Below are 15,847 nucleotides of genomic sequence, written 5' to 3' on the forward strand. Positions count from 1 at the left end.
CAGAAATTTATTATTTTAATAGTAGTTCAATAAGCCAACGTGGCAATGAATGGTATTTTCTTGTATAATAAATTCATTTTCAGAGAGAGGTCCGGGCCCGCTTCACGCGGTTCCCCTTCAAGCTACATCACTTGTGCATATGTCTTTCAGAATACCACACTTATCGTCACCGCTTAATTGCCACGATAAGCATCCGATGGTCTAGTAAACCATCCATTTTCAGATTCAGATAGTAAACAAGATGAGCTTGGAGAAGCTTGCGTCACGACATCGTACGTTGGTCACTCCAGAAGCAATTTAGACGTCAACATGAGGGAGCCCGAAATGGCATACCTCAGACGCGGAAGAAGGAGCGCTGAGAATTAGCTTCTCAAGCGCTGAGAATAAGTTGCATTAGCAATCGGTTTGCTTTGAGCTGTGGGAGGAAGCAGCGGCAAACTCAAAAAGTACCAGTTCAAGAAGGATAGACTCCTTTTAGAATGGGAAACTGAAGCTACATCTAGGTCTGGCATCGGTCAGGATACCATAGAAGTGGAGGAGGTCTGAAGAGCCCCACCACACTAGATAGTCGTAAGCGTGCCTAGACAGCACCGATAAACCTATCATTCCTGCCCTTGCGACATGCTTACATGCAAGGCCCGCGTGGGGAGACAGAGGTCCAACTGTCTGTCAATTAGGAAACAACTTCTCCATAGAGAAGATTGTAAGAAATGTAATCAGCCAAGTAGCCGACGGCCTCATCAAGGATGAGTTCCGTCAAAAACTGTAATTTGATTACCGAACAATAGTCATATTGTTGACAGATACTTTAATTTGTAAAATTTGTACTGTGCAAAACTATATTTCTTAAAAAGGCCTCTATGTGATGCAAGGTAACCCCCCCAGAAGGATGGATGAAGGGAGCAAGGAGCGACGAGGAGACGTTGGCGCGCACTTCACCCGCACACAAGAGGGTCCGCGCTGGATCGCCGTCAGCAGCTCCGCCGTCAGCAGTTTCGTCACCTGCCCCGACCGTCCCACCTGACTGCACAAACTTCTCATCACCAAGAAGCGGAGAACGCCCCTGGCAGGAAATTGACACCCATGACTCAATTTCTTCCTGACCAAGCGGGTGATGTAACGCGATGAACTCGTCACCTAAAGAAACCATAAATATACTTTCTTAACTGGCAACACCAAACTCATGCTGGCTGCAAATAATCAACGGCCGGAGCAGACAAGGTGGGGGGGACGTAGCGGCGGGGGCGAGAACACAAGTGCGTGGGAGGCAACTTCCTTCTTCTGGTTCAAAACGTTCTACCGGGCGGACGCGCTCGTGCCGCGCAACGCGGTCGTGTTAGGAGCACACGCTTCAACAATGGTTGGCATATTTCCATACCCGTGTCGAAGGGTAAAGTGTTGGTGTCATCTTCACCCGGGAATACACCCCTTGGACTTTGGAATGGAAGGACGTTAAGGAGGGCTCGATGCATGTAAATATGTAATTATAAATTGTGTCTAGGTTAGTGCCATTTGCTGGTGACGGAGACGCTCCTGTGAGGGCCTCTGTCCCACTTCTTTATAATCTTTTTGTAAACCATCGCTGAAATAATCTCTCATTAAATGTAACCGCATTTCAGCGACATACTTTGAAACCTCTTTCACTTATCAACCTAGAGTCCCAGTAAACACATGGTCTTTTGCAGCTGTTTCCCTCCCAAAGAAAAGCTAGCTGGCGTCCAACCCTGTTGGACGGGGGTACCTCAAAGGTTGAAGGAAACGTGCAAGCCTAACTCCAGACTCCTGGGGAGTCTGGGAATCCACGCCAAGGGAGTTGCTTCCCGGCGTGGGTTTAGCTGCTCCAAATAGCGGTCGGATCCACTCCCTTTGATAAGAAATTCTCATGTTCTACACCAGAAGGTGGCAAAGTTAGGTGGACGAGAGAGCGAGGTCGGAACGAGCGGCTTCAGAAGTATAAGTCTGATGTAGGTAAAGCTCATGTTACATTCATGTGACAATTCCTTCCTACCTTATGTGAGTAATAATAAACAAAAGAACTTTCAGTCTCTTTTTAATATGTTACAGTATGAATTAAGTATTTACTTTAATAATTACAAACCGATGTTTTTATTCAACGAATAATTCACAAGGTTGAAGAATGTAACATTCTTTTTATTTACAGATTTTTTCTATTGGTTATATATTTTCTCTGAAGTTTTTTCGAAATCATGAATGCTACATAAATTGCAGTCATGCACCACTATGGAGTAGTATCTTGCTAGAATATTTGACTATATGTATTTCAAGATATAACAGTATTATATAATTCTGTATGTTTCTGAATTTCCTTTTTTCATGCAAAGCTTCCCACTAAGCTGCAATTTCGACGAGATCCTACAAGCCGAGGAAAATGGTATTGCCTTCGCCAACTTCTGGAGCAACACATTGTAGCTATTGAAGACCCGACACGACGAAGAAGATAATTCTGTATTGTACTTGAAATTATCCGACAGCCACTACCTACCTATATTACGATGTTTATTGATTTGAATGGAAGACCTTCTACGTATGCAGAGTCGATTTTGTTTGTCGTAGGGCTAAAGAAGCTACACGGCCCTGGGTCCTTTAATATAAATATTTGAAAAAAAAATCTATGATCAAATCTAACAAACAATATGCGAACTTCTAAAACTATCGTTTGAATTGTTTGATTTTTTCTTAGAGCACCTACAACTAATTGCAGGGGCAAATGGTCATTTGCCACATTGACACGAATTAAAAAAAAAACAAACGCAATTGGTCAAAATCGATTAAATCTACTTGGTGATTAGTAGCGACTGAAATACTTATAACATTATTAGTACTAATAAATAACTATTTTATAATATTAATAATTATTTTTTTTTATTAAAAATGGCTTCTTTTCTACTGTTTAATAACTTAATACTGATCTATTTCTTTTTTTATAATATATCTAATACTATTTTTATAATATGTCTTTGTTTCTAAATGTCATGTTGTGAGCGTCTTAAATTAATATATATATATATATATATATATATAACATAAATTATATTAAATTTGAATTCTAGTATAAATCAAGAGAGTCTCAATCTGGATAGCCTTGCCCCTTCATCAAGCCGACTTGATTCTGACTTTCCAGGAAGGCCGATATATAACATCCAAAATTAGTACCTATAACCCTGGAGCTATGTGATGCTGGCATGACCTAAGAGGTTACAAGATTGCTGGTGAATGACAAGGATTCTTATGGTCGCCCCATGGCGTTCAAAATACGTTCTGGACTAAGGGGTGGTCATGTAAAAAAAAGTGGAAACATATTTAAAAAAAAAAACTCAATTCACATAGCAGTCATAGCACAGTGATTAAATATAATATCATAGACTTCAGATAAAAATTCATAGAATGTACCTGATTCAAAATAATCAACAAGTTGCTACTTTCGCAATTTCTTCCGAGAAATATACAAAGGAAAGGCAGCAATCATAGCACTGTTTGAATAGTTATATCATAGACTCCTGACGAAAATTCATAGAATTCCAATTCAAAATTGATAAGTTGCTATTATCCCAATTTCTTCCGGGAAATATAAAAAGGAAAGCCAACGGCACGCGGTGTTCCCAAGCGGTCACCCATCCAAGTACTATCCGCGCCCAATGTTGCTTAACTTCGGTGATCGGACGAGAATCGGTGCTTTCAACATGGTATGGTCGTTGGCGAGTTACATTATATTTTTTAATATCAAAAGGTCGCAGGTACCTACTAATATAATAATAATTACACAATGTTTCTATAATAATAATTGTACACGGTATTTATATCAACACTCACGTGTGTACGAAGCGTGTGAAAAAAAATACTCAATAATTTTAGTCTGCCCTGAAATCAACCAGAATCATCCAACAAATATTTTACTCTTTCGTAAAAGACAGAATCAATAATTATTATTCTTTCAACATGTCAATTATATTTTGTTTATGGACATAAGTAATTAGTAAGTATATTGACCTGGCCTAGACATAACTGAATATTTTTTAAGGTATTTATGTACGCCATATTATGTTATCACTGGTCAAGAATGTTGAGATGGGAAAACTGGTTGATTTTGAAGACTAAGTATACCTACTTACTGCCAGTATAAAAAAATACTTAGTATAGAAACTTATTCGAAAATAATTACTAGTATTTGGAATACTATATAGAGCGTTTGGCGTGCGTATGCGACAAAAGTTTCATACGCAACTGAAACTAAAACCAATTCCATATTAGTATTTGAAATACTTATCGGCTCAGGGATAGATAGAATAGAAATCAATAGAATCACTAAAAATATGCTGAGCTCATTTTAACACATTTTAAATTAATGAGGGTTTTTACTGTTAGGTTGCAATATTCTTGTTAACAAAAATGAATAACTGTATTTTTTTTTAAAACATGTTATGAGCGGTCATGTAACAAACCTAAGCATGTGCGTCATCTCACCACTGTGCTGCGACAGAAAATTTATGACCTATTATTCATACATTCGAACGCAATAGACTAATAAATTAAAATATACCTATATTCAAGTGATATCTCGTTCGCGCGCATTTAATGTCAATAGTGTTGAAAGTCTACCAAGTGCACAGAACAGCGACTCGCGATGATATCATCACAAGTTTTTTGAAATAAGTTTATTGGGCCACAAATACTGAGTATGGGTAGTTTCATCCGAAACTTGAGTACACAAACTGGTGCAGTATTTCCAACTCACCTCTAGTTAAAAGATTATTTCTAAACATCAATAATTAACAACTTCTTTTCGGATTTTCCTGTGAAAGTTAAATCAATATTAAACATCGCATTTGATTTTCCCAAAATAAATCTAACGTATTATTGGAAATGGGAGGAATTCAATTTAAGCTCGGGTATTTTTACGAACAGAGGTAGGCAATGTACGAGTATGGTAATTTTGTGTAATATATTATTATTGGGTACACAAAACAAGGGTGAATCAATATTTAAATTAGGGATCATAATATTGCCTCGTATAAAACAATAATGCAAATCCGCGATTACGACGTACCTAGTAAGTTTCAGAAAAAATCTAATATCAATTCAAGAGGACGCGTCATTCATTCGAGAAATGAAAATTACTTAAATTCAATATGTTTTCACGATCTTTATAATATGGCTAATATGTACCTAATAATTTTTAAAAAGCAATAAAGAATTTCTATGATCCATATTAGAAAGGTACAGCTGCTTTCTCTTTTCATATTCATTAGCTTTTTATGGGTCATGAGACAATAGAATAGAAATTATATTTTATTTTATTAGAAATGAAGAGATTTTTTATAACATTTATATTATATACCTACTTTACTAAATGTCAAGTACTTTCATCTAAAGTTTTTTTTAATACAATATTAATGAATAGTATTTATTTGTTTTATTCTATTTTTATAACTGTCTAATAATGCTCAGAACCGGTTTCATCCACTCTGATGGATATTCATAATCATAACCATAGTTTTTTTTAATAGTTAGGTAGGTATTGTTTCATGATAATTGCTCCAAGAATTACTAGACCTTTAAAATTGAGATTCAATAAATTAACGGTTTTGATAATTAATTTTATTTTCTTATTTTTCAAATCTAATATCAAATATTATTATCAATTATGTTACTTAAGTTGAAAAAAATCATTGTTTGTCCACGTCTTACGATTCCACTAGAAAGCGTGATACTCCACGACAATGTGGCAAAACAACCCACCGGTTCCGTTTGTCCCACCCCTTCAACACTACAATGGTGATCTACGCGTTGCAAGACCGGCATGGCATATCAAATAAATGATTATAATATACGTACCATCATAAATCGGCATGTGTTTGAATTTAGAACTAAACTCATCAGAGTATGTATAAAAGTATTTAATTATATTTCAAACGTAAGCATATTGTGGCGCCATCACTCAGCAGATAACTTATACTGGTGGATCTTTAATAGGAATGTACCTACTGAAAGTGTTTACTTCTCAGAAATAAATACAATAGTGCAATAAATTATTACGTTATTCCTTTCATAATAATATGCTTTTACGAGCATTATTATCGTGTTACATAGGTATCTTATATATTATTTGAATAAACACACATAAAAAATAACACGGCCACACTTTTCTACATACATTAAGTCAGTTAGCGTCAAATATCTGTGATTTGTGACTCTGTCTAAAGCACACCTTTGATATAAGATCACTAGTGTTTCCTTAGAACAGGGGTTCTTAACCTTTTTGCGGTAGCGGGCGCATTTGAGATTTGGGATAATAGTGGCGGGCGCACATCGGGTTTTTAAAAAAAAACAAGATTTAAGTATTATGTGTTACATTTATCATATCGGTAGATTGTACATGTATTTACATTTAAACGCCTGTAAGGGCACTTACAAAAGAAGCATAAAACACGTAGGTACTTATAGAAAATAAAAATAGATAAAATACAATAAAGAATAAAAAAAATCCTAAATAACACAGGCTATTAGTGGGATCTTTGATATTGGATCTCACTTACTAACTTTTCAAAGTCAGGAGAGTAAGATGATAATCCAAATCGTCAACAATTATAAAGGTTGGTATTAGTCGAGATCTTGTTAAGTGGAATGGTACAGTGGAATTACAACTTATTCGTAAAATAACAAAAATATAGTTAATATAATAATAATATTTTTTTCCTTATTTAATACTTTGCCAGGGGCGGACGTGCGCCCGAGGGGACGTGGTTAAGAATCCCTGCCTTAGAATATTAAAGTCATTGCGAAAGAATGGCTGAATGTTGCTAGGCACTGAAAGCAAAAGAAAATACTTACTCTTTGTTAAAAAAAATATCATACACCTTTCTATACGTACTACATAATATAAGAGGTAATAATATTATTTTATATAATGCGTAAATATTCTATTGCTTAATATTATGCATGAATAAGACAAGTTTGCTATATACGTATGTGTAATAAGTATAATGCCATTATTAAATTATTATTTTTCATTCAGTATTTTTATCTAGGATGTTTTGTAACCCGTATGTTTTCTGAGGAAATTCACCCGAGAATTTAATAGATTCCGTTTCGGCTCAAAGTTGGAAGCTAGTTTCAAATTCCTCTTGTAATTTTTTCCCAGTAGATACTCATTAATGATTTCTCGAGAATAGAGAATTTCTCAATATTAATCTTTTTTGATTATTTCTCGAGAATTCTAGAGAGGAGATTTCTCAATCAAAACCTGTAGTCGAGATAGTATTATGATACGTATGGGAGACATTTGTATTAACTGTTTGTCAGTGATGCACAAAAGCTACAGGTGTTTGAGCGCAGAATCTCGTGAAAATCTTTGGAGAAATCTGCGACTACGAGGATGACATCAGCTGTCGACGTGGTCTCGATCATAAGTTATACAAACTATTTGATGGGCAAACATCGATGATCAAAGCATAATACTATATATGTAATTTACTGACCAACGTGACATGTATGGAGGAACAAGCGCTTACAAAATGCCTCAAATTTTAAGTTTATAAAGAAAGAGTCGCCAACTGAAGACGGTAAGAGTATCTTCGTGCAGAGTGGAGTCTAGTTGAGGCATCCAAAGTTCACCAAGGTTGAAGTGGTAGAGAATAAGAAGAAATTTAAGTTTAATTCAAGTCAAAATGGGTAACGTTTTTTAGTAATCTTTACACGATTTAAGAATTAATTCCCCTGACGCCATCACAAAACAAATTGACTTGTTCACAGCTCGACTTTCGCTCTCCGATTGGCAGTGAGTCCGAAATTTCGTCGCGTCTATAGTTGAAAATTATTTGCCGTTTCACTGAAGTATGCTCTTAATGCCAGGGTACAATTTGTAAATAATTTTGATCATGAATCGCCACCAATTTACCCACCGAATTTAATGAAAAACATTACTTATTTTCTGTGAGTGTAGATTAATTTAAAACAAGGAAAAATATATTCTTTTAATTACGAATCGTTTACAATTACAACCAGTTTCAAAAAACCAATTATAATGACGGTTGAAACGATAAAAATCAATTCATTCCAGGAAGAGCTTTGTTTCAGAAACGTATTCGTACAAAGGCTCTCGTGTAATAAAACGAACCAGCTGAAAATTATGAACCCTATTGTTTATAAAGTCAACACGCACGTTGGGGGGGGGTACATTTTCAAAAGGTATCACAGCGGCGGACAGACTATAGCACTGTCATAAATTCACTTGTTTGTTTTGGCTTTAAACGAAACGTTGAACAAAGGCACCTACGATACACTAGTATTATTATTTAAAGTTTAAAAGTTTTCGCATGTAACTCTACGAGTTGTTGCCGCTTTTCCCATGAAATATTAGTCGCTAAAACTTCCGGAAGCCCAATTAATCAGAAAAATAAATAAATAGAACAATATTGTACTCTAAAATAGACCGATGATTTATCTAGAGTACTATATTCGTCAGAAGTTTTACATAGTAGGATCTAGTGGAAAATGAATAATAATTGTGGAGTAGCGGACATATTATTATCATTATCGTTGTCGAGCTTTTAGCTTTTTCCAAAATATATTTTTTTATAAATTACTGTTTAACAAAAATTTTATGTTATACTTACCACCAATATTAAAATATATTAATTAATTACAGAAACCTTTGATTAAATCATATCTTTTTAAATTTAAGACCGTAATAATATCTCAAATTTATGTAGTTATCACATCGGAGTTGTTGTAAACACTTGATGATAAGTAACGATTGACGAGCCCTATACCTACTACTTGTTATTTAAATAAATAAATAAAATCAGTCAAAGAAATATTGATATTCTACTTTCATGTGTTCTCCACCCGTCATGTGCAGTTGTTTTTTCTCTCCTAGTAAATTACAGGTACTAATCGGTTATCCTGGATACAGCAGCAAACACATTTAGAAAATAGCCGATATGCTGGATTATTTGTTAGGATAACCTAACCCAGGGGTCGGCAAACTCTTGGACCAAAAGAGCCAAATATGAGTATTACAATGGTTAAAAAAAATTCGAGAGCCATACATATATTTTTATAAATATGATTTATTTCAGTGAATGTTATTGTTTATTTTTTATCAAGTGAAGAAGATTTTTCTAATAAAAGTAACGCAAATATAAGTTTTTTTATTGTTGAAATTATAAATATATTTTTTACAAAAAATGAGTTACATACAATTTTCACGCATTCCTTAAAACAAATCTGAACAATGACCTTCCTTGCATTTTTTCTTTGGAGAGTGTCTGTATGTTTGTATGTAACTTCTTCTCTGGCTGCTTCTGGCTTCTCTAAATGCTATTTATATTATTCATGTTTGAAAATGATTGTTTACATACATATTATTATGTAGACTCGAATATGAGTTCGGAAAGCTATACCATGTATTAAAAATCGTAGTATCTACCTTATTATGTAGATCTTTTGGAGCGCTCCGCTGAGTTGTGAAATTAAATTGCATTTTTCTCTCTCCGAATTCTCAATTTTGGTGGCAAGAAGTACAAATTTGGAACTACATAACTTTTTGCTTAAATTTATTTTGTCGACTTTTGTAATGGGCGCATTTAAAACAACAACAATTATACATTTTCTGTAAAAATGTGAATTGGGAATTTGGCAAAGAGCCGCACGCCAATACCCAAAGAGCCGCATGTGGCTCGCGAGCCGCGGTTTGCTGACCCCTGACCTAACCGAACCTAACCTAACCTAATTTAACCTAACCTAACTTAATAATCCTGGCCATAAAGAAAACTAAAGATTTAAATGGAGGAACCTAATTAGCTCCACATCAATGCAGCTAACCCACCCAACCACCTTGTACAAAAAAGCGAGGGCAATAAGGGCATGGTTATTAATATTTAAAAAAAACCTAATCTAACCTAAACTAACAAATAATCCAGTATATCGGCTATTTTCAAAATATGTTTGCCGCTGTATCCAGGATAAACATATAGAACCAAATTACAATTTTGTCACATCTGAGTTTTCAACTTACAAAATAAATAACGATATCGAGATTGCTAAGCCAATAAGGTATACTTAACTGACAATTTACGACAGTACTGTAGAAATTATTTAAATAATAGTTTGTAATAATCACTATTACTACCCTAGTAATAAATAGTTATAATCTCCTCATGGAATAACTCCTGATTTTCGGACACTGAACATAAAATTATAATAATTTAAATTAGTCCAATATATAAGTAATTTTTGCCAAAACTCCGATATGGCCTTTTTACTTAGCATCCTGAAAATAGTCAACGTAGAGCTTTATTTATTTTAATGTTCGATTTTTAAATTGATTAAATTTCACTCAAATTCATATACGAGTTATTTTGTAGACAAAATGTTTATTATTATAAGAGGGAGTGTAAAAATATAATATTATATTGCACTGATTTATGAGACAAGCAATTAAATCAGATTTTTTAGGGTGGTATCTACTGAAAAATACATACGACAGTATTAACAGTAAATAATATTAAATGGCTGTATAAAATAAAGTTTACCATTTAGTTTTTACACCAGCAGATGGGGTACATAATATTAATTATTATTCTACAATATTTTATGGGTATAGATTATTAACTAACAACCGGCTGGCTACGCAGACGAGCTCAATATTATGGCCAAATCCATACACCCTTCCGAGGAGGTATTCGACCCTCTCCAAACAGGTACTTTGGAGGGCCTACGACGCCCTACGAGATAGGTACCTGGGTAATGAAAATAAAACTTAGTTTATGTTAAAAACAAACTACAATTTAGGGTTTGTCGGTTACCTCACCAGCCTGGGTTCCAATTTCCAATATTACACAAGAAATTTGAAACTTAAGTAAAACAGATAATATTTTCCGACATAAACAGGTCCAGAATTCTCTTTGTTATCTTAAGGCTATAGCTGGGGCACGGTCTAAAACGATCGTGACTACGCGACGCGAAGACTGTGTAAATGACGCGTGCAGAACAAAACATAGTTTGTCATAAATCGTTAACATGCGTCCATTTAATGTTATGTTTATTGTTCTATTACTAATAATAATTATATTCATTCACATTTTTTCTTTTCCAAGTAAATGGGTAACGTTTTTTAGTAATCTTTACACGATTTAAGAATTAATTCCCCCGTCGCCATCACAAAACAAATTGACGTGTTCACAGCTCGACTTTCGTTCTCCGATTGTCAGCCAGTCCGAAATTTCGTCGCACCTATAGTTCAAAATTATTTGCCGTTTCACTGAAGTACCGTCCTAAATAAATGTTATGTCATTCGAAAGCAAGTCGTGGATACAAAATGTAAAAGGAGCTGCTCTTCAAGAGGATTTTTCTTTCCTACCCTATCTAGGGTATATTATCTATCTATATATACCCATAAATGAAGATAGGGTGAGTGGGACAATCGGTTATACCGTACATCAATGGTTATACCGCACGTATAAGAGCAACCACCATAAAACAACTGAAGCTGCACTTTGCAGGTAATGTACCGAAAATGGTATTCGTTAGAAACCGAGAATGAATGAAGTATTTTGTGGGTGAGCTTGATATTTTCGATTCTTGGAAATCGAGAATTTCGAGATTTGTTTATCGATTTATAATGGAAAGTTGAAGTAGATTTGTGAAAAACATTCATTTCCAATGTGATAACCGTCTTTTTTCATATTGTCAGCGCTTAGTGAAGACCATTTGTTTGTGTAAATATATATTCCTTTATATATGTCAGTGGCGAAGGGTGGAGGTAGGCTGTTAAGATCCGCCATAAACAGTGCACATTAAACTTATTCAGACATACATATTTGTTTTCATTGAAATAAGACTACAATTTACAGATAGTGTTGGTTAGTTTTTAAAATTCAATTAAACCCTGAGAAACCAAGCCATAATAGATAATAGTCAAAAAATACATGTCTATCTATAATATATCTAAAATTATGCAATCAAATCATACATAACTTTGAATATTTTATAAATGGAATAATATTTTTTATTTATTATAGTTTGATTTAGTCAGGGCTTAAAGAATTAAAAAAATTAACCAACAATATGTGTCATATGTATTTTTAATCCAACGAAAACAAATAACTATGAATGAAAAAGTGTGCACAATTTTGACGTATTGCCCAAATTAGACCAAAACTATCATGGTTTCGTTTAGGCATGATTTAATTGATTTTTAAAAACTAACTAACACCATCTGTAAATTGTAGTCTTAGTTCAATAAAAACATAAACATATGACTAAAAAAGTTTAGCGTGCACTATTTATAGCGAATCTTAACAGCCTACCTCCACCCTTCGCCACTGATATATGTAATACCTCTTAATATACAAATTGGCAATACTACTATTTAATAATTTAAATCAAGTATGGATTTGTCAGCCGGCATTTTATTCGCATTTGCAATGTAGAGATAATGCATTTTCTGAATAGAGTATGGTTCGCGTGGTTGTTTTGTCGTTCACGATTCAATAGAGATGCCATTTACGCGAGGGCGGAATGAGGTTGGATTGACCCACGGAACGTCGGTGCATGAATTCAGCAGATGAAATGCATCCGAGGCCAAGCACAACGCAAATTGCATCGTTAATAGTGATGCGGTCTGTGGCAGTCATCGCTGTAGTATTACGATTGAAATTGAATTATACATTATTCTAGCAATTCATGAAACTATTATCAGTTCTCATAATATGTAAAATTTATTAAAAAAAAATATCTTTCTATAAAATATATTTGAATTTTAAACACAATATTATCTACTCTCTCATTCTGGCTTCGAGACACTAGCTTTAATAAAAAAACATCTTATGAATAAAACAAAATATTATTCATTCAAAACCTAGATGTCGGTACATTACATTTTTTGTATTTATTCAATCTTCATAAGTTTTTTATAAGCGGGAGAGAAATGGCAAATAAAATATTTAAATTTTGCCTCGAAATATCGGATACAATATAAGCGAGAATCGAATATTTGTTATACCTACTAAATCTTTATAATACCTAATATGAAGTTATGTTATTTTTTGTTTTTAAGAGGTGATAGGTACATGTATCATTAATGAGTGAAGTAGATTGGAGTGAGTTGCTCGGGATTTGTGATGTAAATGAGGCGGTACAATTCTTTTATAATACTGTATATAATGTCTTTGATGAATGTTTTTCAAGGAGGTCGCCATGTCGTGGTGGAAGGCGATACCTGAGGTGGTTTTCTCGAGAGATTATTAGGGACATTCAGATCAAGCATTGCTATCACAAAGCTTGGAAGGCTGAGCACGGTCAACGCGACTATGAAATGTTTAGCCTTTATCGCTTGAGAGTGAGGCAAGCTGTTTGAATGGCCTATCGAACATATATGGAATCGGTAGAAGATTGCATTCGTAAAAATCCCGAATCGTTTTGGGATCATATTAAATCATTAAGAAGGGATGGCGGGTATGCCGATTCGATGAGTTGGAAAGGCGAAGAGGTGACCGGACATGAAGTGGCAGAAGCATTTGCTGGTCACTTCAGGTCTGTCTACGCAAGTAGTATTCCTTATTTGGATGTTGCCTCCACGTCGAAACAGCCATCATGCGGTACCCATTCCATTGATATTTTTCCATTTTATGAAAGTGATGTGCTAAAATTTATTAAAAAACTAAAAAATACTCACTATTTGGGACCTGATAACGTCCCTACATTTTTTTAAAGGGGTGTGTTGCTTTTGTCAAAGGCCCACTTGCATATATATATAATCTTACAATGGAGACAGGTATCTTTCCGGAAACGTGGAAGATGTCGAAGGTTACTCCAATCCATAAGAGTGGTACAGAGTCATCAGTGGAAAATTACAGGCCGGTAGCTGTTCTTTCTGCACCAGCAAAAGTTCTTGAGATGATCATGCACAACACGATTTCTCCAAAAATTGAGTCATTTATAATAAATGAACAGCATGGATTTAGAGCAGGCAGATCAACGGAAACTAACCTGATGGTATTTACCAATTATGTGTCATCGGCCCTGGATAGAGGCCACCAGGTTGACTGTTCTTACAATGACTTCTCAAAAGCATTTGACAAAGTCGATCATGATGTCCTGATGGAAAAACTCCAACTTATTGGATTGTCTGATCGATTGGTTACTTTAGGAACCGTCAATAATACGTATCGTACAGCCTTCACAGTCATTCATCAGTCATAGAGCTTTTACACATTTTTCAAACTTAGGGCCGCTGCTGTTCACGATTTTTATAAATGACATAGCATTGGTAATAAAAAATGCTATGTTTTTGTTGTTCACTGATGACTTGAAACTCTTTTTGGAAGTTGTCACCTTGGACGATTGTCGTTAGCTCCAACTTGATATAGATAATATATTAGATTGGGGCAGGCGTAACAAACTAGAATTCAATATTGATAAATGCAATATTTTGTCGTTTACCAGAGCCTTAAAAGTGTTGTTCTTCCAATACTCGATGTATGGCAGATTTCTGTCACGAATATCATCTGTAAGGGATCTTGGCATTACGTTTGAGAGTAAACTGACATTTATTAGCCATATAGTTACCATTTGTAACAAGGCGCTTAAAATGTTGGGCTTCGTCATGCGTACTTCCCGGGTCTTTTCGGATGTTACGGTATTAAAACTTTTATTTAATTCTTTAGTTCGAAGCAGACTTGAGAGTGGGTCTATTGTTTGGGCACCGCATCAGTTGAAGTATGGCCATATGGTGGAGAAGGTTCAGAAGAAATTCTTGAGACTCCTTTATTTGAGGTTGTACGGATACTATCCGTGGCTTTATCCAACTGACTTTCTCTTAGGCATGCTTACATACTGCAGTTTGCAATTTAGAAGAAATCTTTATTTAGCTACGTATTTTTTTCGACTTATACGAGGTATAAATGAGAACTCTGCCATTCTAGGCAGTGTTGATCTGTGTGTCCCTGATAACTATCTTAGAAATAGAGAACATCAGTTGTTTATTCTCCCAAGGTGCAGAACCAACCTGCCACTGGTAATGCCAATTGGGAGGGCGATAACTATGTTCAACGAAATTGCTTCGGGTGTTGATATATTCCACCTACGTGAGGATGAGTATAGGTGGACGTTATTTTATAAATTTTTAAAATAGGGTCTGCTTAAATCATCCGGTGTATTTCCATGTACCTATATAATTAATATTTTTGTATGTACTTATTTCTACTGTTTAATAACATACTATCTATCTCTTTTTTTATGTCATGTTGTGAACGTCTTGAATTTATAATTTGTAACGTCCACAATATGTAAAAAAAAAAAAAAAAAAAAAAAAGAAACATCGCTTTCTATAATTATTATAATGTAGTTACCAGAGAACACAGAATAAATAATGGGAACTGAAATACTTAACGGGTGTGGAGTAACAGACAATCTATCTCGAGTGTGGAAGAATATTGGATAAACTAAACACGTCTCAAGAATACGCTTGTCTTTCGTTCTGACAACTGTTCACGGTCTATCCACTGACGCTCTTTAAATATTGGTGTATTTGTAGGTTGCAATACACACTATTGTACATCTATAATGTGTGGCTAATTTTCGTAGGACACTCACATAATATGCAAAAACCTGTGTCAAAATGTAGTGTATTTGGATATAGCCTATCGGAATTCTATTTATTAATCTGTTATGTGGTAGTTACCCATATAGGTATAGGTAGGTACTACACATTTTTGATGTATCATTTCTGATTGATTTTATGGAGGCGTAAACTGATTATAGGTATATAAGTATAGCATATTATATTTCTGTAAATGTACAACAATCAATCAATACTACTAATAAA

The 15,847-nt window shown here is 34.7% G+C and overlaps 1 protein-coding gene and 1 non-coding gene across 2 annotated transcripts in view; both read right to left on the reverse strand.

Moving 5' to 3' along the window:
• The window catches only part of LOC147068564 (neuropeptide CCHamide-2 receptor-like), a 250,218-nt gene that overhangs the window by 185,427 nt on the left and 48,944 nt on the right, over nucleotides 1-15,847 (reverse strand). The gene's annotated exons all lie outside the window — the stretch shown is intronic.
• Nucleotides 3,600-3,718, reverse strand: LOC147068565 (5S ribosomal RNA). The gene has a single exon (XR_015071413.1). It is a non-coding gene; the product is annotated as a 5S ribosomal RNA (ribosomal RNA).

The sequence above is a fragment of the Rhyacophila brunnea genome, unplaced genomic scaffold, assembly GCF_057557595.1.
Source record: "Rhyacophila brunnea isolate RB1 unplaced genomic scaffold, BYU_Rbru_1.0 scaffold_3, whole genome shotgun sequence".
NCBI lineage: Eukaryota > Metazoa > Arthropoda > Insecta > Trichoptera > Rhyacophilidae > Rhyacophila > Rhyacophila brunnea.